Raw genomic sequence first — 7507 nt, forward strand, 5'->3', positions numbered from 1 at the left:
GCGCCTATCCCCAGACCTGCCTCTGACATCCAAGCGGCGGTGCAGGAGCCCCTCCAGGGACCCTCCGGAACATGTGCCTGCTCGCAAACGCCCAAGCATGCTGTGGTCTGGGAGGAATCTGCCAGCTGCACTGGGGCCTGCGGCGGCTGTCAGGCCTTCTCCCCCCTCATGCTGGGGGGCGGGGCCGGCGCGCGCCAGAACCACCATTGCTCAGCGTGATCTCGCGGCAGGTCACCGCGGTGAAGACCAGGCCGGGTCTCCCATCGGGAGGAGACCGCATGGAGTACTTCTGGTGCAGCGGTAGGTGGCGCCCCGGCTGCGGCAGGGCTGCTGGACCTGGCTAGTGATTCCAGCCCCCTTCTACCCGTGGCTGGGATGGGACTGTATCGGACGGCAGGACTGGATGGCAGCGGAATAGGCGGTGGGCCTGGGTTCGGGGCTCCACCATACCAGGCTGCACCAGTGGTGGATGGCTCCGTGTCAGCATCCTCTGGGGTGGCCGGGTTGGCGACATCTTCTGCAGGAGGCGAACTGTTATGACCCCAATGGCGAGGGTCTCAGAGGAACAAGTAAGTCTGCGGAGTACAAAAATCCAGCTCATAGGGCAGTGGTAACTGGGTTGACCATATATCTACTCCTAACGCCAACACTAGAAGTAGCCGGGGAACATGCCTACGTTGGTCGCTAGATGTCTCGCGCCAGCCGGAGGACTAACTACCCCTAGAAGAGGAAAACAAAGACCTCTCTTGCCTCCAGATAATAGACCCCAAAAGTTGGATACAAGCCCCCCACAAATAATAACGGTGAGGTAAGAGGAAATGACAAACACAGAGATGAACTAGGTTTAGCAAAGAGAGGCCCACTTACTAATAGCAGAATGTAGTAAGATAACTTATATGGTCAACAAAAACCCTATCAAAATTCCACACTGGAAATTCAAGAACCCCCGAACCGTCTAACGGCCTGGGGGGAGAACTCCAGCCTCCCTAGAGCTTCCAGCAAGGTTAGGATACAGATTATGTACAAGCTGGACAAAAATGCAAACAAAAACAAATAGCAAAAAGCAGGAAAGCAGACTTAGCTTAATCTAGCAGGAACCAGGATCAGTAGACAAGAGCACAGCAGATTAGCTCTGATTACAACGTTGCCAGGCATTGAACTGAAGGTCCAGGGAGCTTATATAGCAACACCCCTGAACTAACGGCCCAGGTGAGCATGCAAGGGATGACTGACATACCCAGAGTCAAATCACTAGTAACCACTAGAGGGAGCCAAAAAGCAAATTCACAACAGTACCCCCCCTTAGTGAGGGGTCACCGAACCCTCACCAAGACCACCAGGGCGATCAGGATGAGCGGCGTGAAAGGCACGAACCAAATCGGCCGCATGCACATCAGAGGCGACCACCCAGGAATTATCCTCCTGACCATAGCCCTTCCACTTGACCAGGTACTGAAGTCTCCGCCTGGAATCTAAGATCTTCTCCACCACGTACTCCAACTCGCCCTCAACCAACACCGGAGCAGGAGGCTCCGCAGATGGGACCACAGGCACAACGTACCGCCGCAACAAGGACCTATGAAATACGTTGTGAATGGCAAACGACACCGAAAGATCCAGGCGAAAGGATACAGGATTAAGGATTTCCAATATCTTGTAAGGACCAATGAAGCGAGGCTTAAATTTGGGAGAGGAGTCCTTCATAGGAACAAATCGAGAAGACAGCCATACCAAATCCCCAACGCGAAGTCGGGGACCCACACCGCGGCGGCGGTTGGCAAAACGCTGAGCCTTCTCCTGTGACAACTTCAAGTTGTCCACCACATGACTCCAGATTCGCTGCAACCTATCCACCACAGAATCCACCCCAGGACAGTCAGAAGGCTCCACATGTCCCGAGGAAAAACGAGGATGGAAACCAGAGTTGCAGAAAAATGGCGAAACCAAGGTGGCGGAACTAGCCCGATTATTAAGGGCAAATTCAGCCAACGGTAAGAAGGTCACCCAATCATCCTGATCAGAAGAGACAAAACACCTCAAATAAGCCTCCAGAGTCTGATTAGCTCGCTCCGTTTGTCCGTTAGTCTGGGGATGAAAAGCGGATGAAAACGACAAATCAATGCCCATCCTACCACAAAAGGATCGCCAGAACCTGGAAACAAACTGGGATCCTCTGTCCGACACAATATTCTCAGGAATGCCGTGCAAACGAACCACGTTCTGGAAGAACACAGGAACCAGATCTGAAGAGGAGGGCAGCTTAGGTAAAGGAACCAAATGGACCATCTTGGAGAAACGATCACATATCACCCAGATGACAGACATGCCCTGAGACACCGGAAGATCAGAAATGAAATCCATAGAGATGTGTGTCCAAGGTCTCTTCGGGACAGGCAAGGGCAAGAGCAACCCGCTGGCACGAGAACAGCAAGGCTTAGCTCGAGCACAAGTTCCACAGGACTGCACAAATGACCGCACATCCCTTGACAAGGAAGGCCACCAAAAGGACCTGGCCACCAGATCTCTGGTGCCAAAAATTCCCGGGTGCCCTGCCAACACTGAGGAATGAACCTCGGAAATGACTCTGCTGGTCCATTTAGCAGGCACAAACAATCTGTCAGATGGACAAGAGTCAGGCCTACCAGCCTGAAATCTCTGCAACACACGCCGCAGATCAGGAGAAATAGCTGACAAGATAACTCCTTCCTTAAGAATACCCACAGGTTCAGCGACTCCAGGAGCATCAGGCACAAAGCTCCTAGACAGAGCATCGGCCTTCACATTCTTAGAACCTGGTAAATACGAGACCACAAAGTCAAAACGGGAGAAAAACAATGACCAGCGGGCCTGTCTAGGATTCAGGCGTTTAGCAGACTCGAGATACATCAGATTTTTGTGATCAGTCAAGACCACCACACGATGCTTAGCACCCTCGAGCCAATGACGCCACTCCTCAAATGCCCACTTCATGGCCAACAACTCCCGAATGCCCACATCATAATTTCGCTCTGCCAGCGAAAACTTCCTGGAGAAAAAGGCACAAGGTCTCATAGTAGAGCAACCAGGGCCTCTCTGCGACAAAACGGCCCCTGCCCCAATCTCCGAAGCATCCACCTCCACCTGAAAGGGAAGTGAGGTGTCAGGTTGGCACAAAACAGGCGCCAAAGTAAACCGGCGTTTCAACTCCTGGAAAGCCTCCACGGCAGCAGGAGCCAAGTTAGCTACATCAGAGCCTTTCTTGGTCATATCCGTCAATGGTTTAACAACGCTAGAAAAATTTGCGATAAAACGACGGTAGAAGTTAGCAAAACCCAAGAACTTCTGAAGACTCTTAACTGACGAGGGTTGAGTCCAATCATGAATAGCTCGGACCTTGACTGGGTCCATCTCCACAGCAGAAGGGGAAAAAATGAACCCCAAAAAGGGAACCCTCTGTACACCAAAGAGACACTTTGAGCCTTTAACAAACAAAGAATTTTCACGCAAAATCTTAAAAACCATCCTGACCTGCTCCACATGCGAGTCCCAATCATCAGAAAAAAACAGAATATCATCCAGATAAACAATCAAAAATTTATCCAGATACTTCCGGAAAATGTCATGCATGAAGGACTGAAAAACTGAAGGTGCATTAGAGAGCCCAAATGGCATCACCAAGTACTCAAAATGACCTTCGGGCGTATTGAATGCAGTTTTCCATTCATCGCCTTGCTTAATGCGCACAAGGTTGTACGCACCACGAAGGTCTATCTTGGTGAACCACTTGGCACCTTTAATCCGGGCAAACAAGTCTGACAACAGCGGCAAAGGATACTGAAATTTGACAGTGATCTTGTTTAAAAGCCGATAGTCAATACAAGGCCTCAAAGATCCGTCCTTTTTGGCCACAAAAAAGAATCCCGCACCAAGAGGGGAAGAAGAAGGACGGATATGCCCCTTCTCAAGAGACTCCTTGATATATGAACGCATCGCGGTATGTTCAGGTACCGACAAATTAAACAGTCTCCCCTTAGGAAACTTACTGCCAGGAATCAAATCTATTGCACAGTCATATTCCCTATGAGGAGGCAGTGCACTAGACTTAGACTCGCTGAAGACATCCTGATAATCAGACAAATACGCCGGAACTTCCGAAGGCGTAGAAGAAGCAATAGACAAGGGCAGGGAATCTCCATGAATTCCATGGCAGCCCCAACTTGACACCGACATTGCCTTCCAGTCCAAGACTGGATTATGGGTCTGTAACCATGGCAAACCCAAAACAACCAAATCATGCATCTTATGCAGAACAAGAAAACGTATCACCTCCCGATGTTCGGGAGTCATGCACATGGTAACCTGTGTCCAAAACTGCGGTTTATTTTTTGCCAAAGGCATAGCATCAATACCCCTAAGAGGGATAGGATTTTCTAATGGCTCCAGAACAAAACCGCAGCGCTTGGCAAATGACAGATCCATCAGACTCAGGGCAGCACCTGAGTCTACAAACGCCATGACAGGATACGATGACAGTGAGCAAATCAAAGTTACAGATAGAATAAATTTAGGTTGCAAATTACCAATGGCGACAGGACTAACAACCCTAGTAAGACGTTTAGAGCATGCTGAGATAACATGTGTAGAATCACCACAGTAGTAACACAAGCCATTCTGGCGTCTATGAATTTTCCGCTCATTTCTAGTCAGGATTCTATCACATTGCATTAAATCAGGTGCCTGTTCAGACAACACCATGAGGGAATTTGCGGTTTTGCGCTCCCGCAACCGCCGGTCGATTTGAATTGCCAGGGCCATGGAATCATTCAGACCTGTGGGAATGGGAAAACCCACCATCACATTCTTAATGGCTTCAGAAAGGCCATTTCTGAAATTTGCAGCCAATGCACACTCGTTCCACTGGGTCAGCACGGACCATTTCCGAAATTTTTGGCAATACACTTCAGCCTCGTCCTGGCCCTGAGACATAGCCAGCAAGGCTTTTTCTGCCTGAATCTCAAGATTGGGTTCCTCATAAAGCAAACCGAGCGCCAGAAAAAACGCATCAGTATCAGCCAATGCCGGATCTCCTGGCGCCAGCGAGAAGGCCCAATCCTGAGGGTCGCCCCGTAAAAAAGAAATAACAATTTTCACTTGCTGAGCGAAGTCTCCAGATGAACAGGGTCTCAGGGACAAAAACAATTTACAATTATTCCTGAAATTTCTAAATTTAAATCGGTCTCCGGAAAACAGTTCAGGAATCGGTATCTTAGGTTCTGACATAGGATTTCTGATAACATAATCTTGTATGCCCTGCACACGAGCAGTAAGCTGATCCACACCCGTAATCAAGGTCTGGACATTCATGTCTGCAGCAAACACAAGCCACTCAGAGGTAAAGGGGAAAAGAAAAAAAAAATGAGAAAAAGAGAAAAAAAAAACTCAGAATTTTCTTTCTTATAATCCCGCTTCTGCAATGCATTTAACATTTAATACTGGCCTGGCAAACTGTTATGACCCCAATGGCGAGGGTCTCAGAGGAACAAGTAAGTCTGCAAAGTACAAAAATCCAGCTCATAGGGCAGTGGTAACTGGGTTGACCATATATCTACTCCTAACGCCAACACTAGAAGTAGCCGGGGAACATGCCTACGTTGGTCGCTAGATGTCTCGCGTCAGCCGGAGGACTAACTACCCCTAGAAGAGGAAAACAAAGACCTCTCTTGCCTCCAGATAATAGACCCCAAAAGTTGGATACAAGCCCCCCACAAATAATAACGGTGAGGTAAGAGGAAATGACAAACACAGAGATGAACTAGGTTTAGCAAAGAGAGGCCCACTTACTAATAGCAGAATGTAGTAAGATAACTTATATGGTCAACAAAAACCCTATCAAAATTCCACACTGGAAATTCAAGAACCCCCGAACCGTCTAACGGCCCGGGGGGAGAACTCCAGCCTCCCTAGAGCTTCCAGCAAGGTTAGGATACAGATTATGTACAAGCTGGACAAAAATGCAAACAAAAACAAATAGCAAAAAGCAGGAAAGCAGACTTAGCTTAATCTAGCAGGAACCAGGATCAGTAGACAAGAGCACAGCAGATTAGCTCTGATTACAACGTTGCCAGGCATTGAACTGAAGGTCCAGGGAGCTTATATAGCAACACCCCTGAACTAACGGCCCAGGTGAGCATACAAGGGATGACTGACATACCCAGAGTCAAATCACTAGTAACCACTAGAGGGAGCCAAAAAGCAAATTCACAACAGCGAACCTCAACTCCAGGAAGGGTCTAAGGATGGCATCTGGGTCAAGAGACGGCTGGACAACCTCGACATCTGCGGCTGGGGGGATCACAGCTCCCCTGCAGCCTGGTGAGCATGCTTCTGTGTCTCGTTTGTTACCGGCGTTTTTGACGCCTCCATCAATTACTGTTGGTAGAGCTGTGGGGTCTGTAGGTCAGAGTGAGGGAGTTGGTGTGCGGGCTGACGCGGGTGGGGGAGCTTTTGTCCAGTGTTAGAGAGCTGTTATCACGGTTGTGCGGTGTTAGGTCTGGGCCTTCCCCTTGGGTGGGATCTTCAGATGTGGGGCATGGGTTGTCGGGTAGCGGTTCTGTGGTGCGGGACAGGTCGGCCGAGCTGGTATCCATATCCGTACAGACCGAGAAGGATAAGGAAGGTGGCATTCGCTTGGATGATAAGACGCGTGGTGAAGTGTATGTCTGTTTCGAGGGGCCTTTAGGGGCTCATTTAAAAAAGGAGGTGCATGAAAAGATTTGGAAAGACGAGTACATGGAGATTTTTTCACTTCTGCTGTTGGAGAAATTTAATTTAGATAAGAACAAGAAGGAAGATAGTAAGAAGGAGGATGAGGAAAAACGGAGATGGCGTCTTATTCCTCAGACTTTTGTGAATTGGCTTCAGGCATTTGCGATTCTGGCAAGCGTTATTGGTGAGAAGGCTCCTGAGAATTGTCCCGCCTTGTTTTGCTACATGGATTCCATAGGGGAGGCGCATAGGGCCTATGGGGGCCAAGCATGGCTGCGGTACGATGAACAGTTTAGACAAAGGAAGGCAGTTCCTCTCGCGATTTGGTGGGACCAGAAGGACATAGGTTTGTGGCTGCGTGTTATGGCACCAATGAAATTTGGTCATTCCTTTCAAGGCGGGGCCGGTACATCCGGCCAGGCCGCTTCGCAAGGTAGTTCCTCAGGTATCAGGAGCCAGTCGGGGCAATCCGGAGGTCAAAAACATGGTGTGTGCTGGCAGTTCAATGAGGGCCAGTGTAAGTTTAGAACCACTTGTAAGTTCAAGCACTTGTGCTCGCACTACAATGGTTCTTCCCATGGGGCTTCCAGATGTTTTCAGAAAAAAGGGAAGCCAGATGGTAATCCCAAAGGGGGTGACGCCGGTGAGGTTGGATGCGATGGTCCCCTATCTTAATAGATTCCCCGATAGAGATAGGGCGGAGCTGCTGTTGACGGGCTTTAGTGATGGTTTCTCTATACCGCTACCACTTTTAAAAACCTTA

This window comes from Ranitomeya variabilis, chromosome 2 (genome assembly GCF_051348905.1).
Source record: "Ranitomeya variabilis isolate aRanVar5 chromosome 2, aRanVar5.hap1, whole genome shotgun sequence".
Taxonomy (NCBI): Eukaryota; Metazoa; Chordata; class Amphibia; order Anura; family Dendrobatidae; genus Ranitomeya; species Ranitomeya variabilis.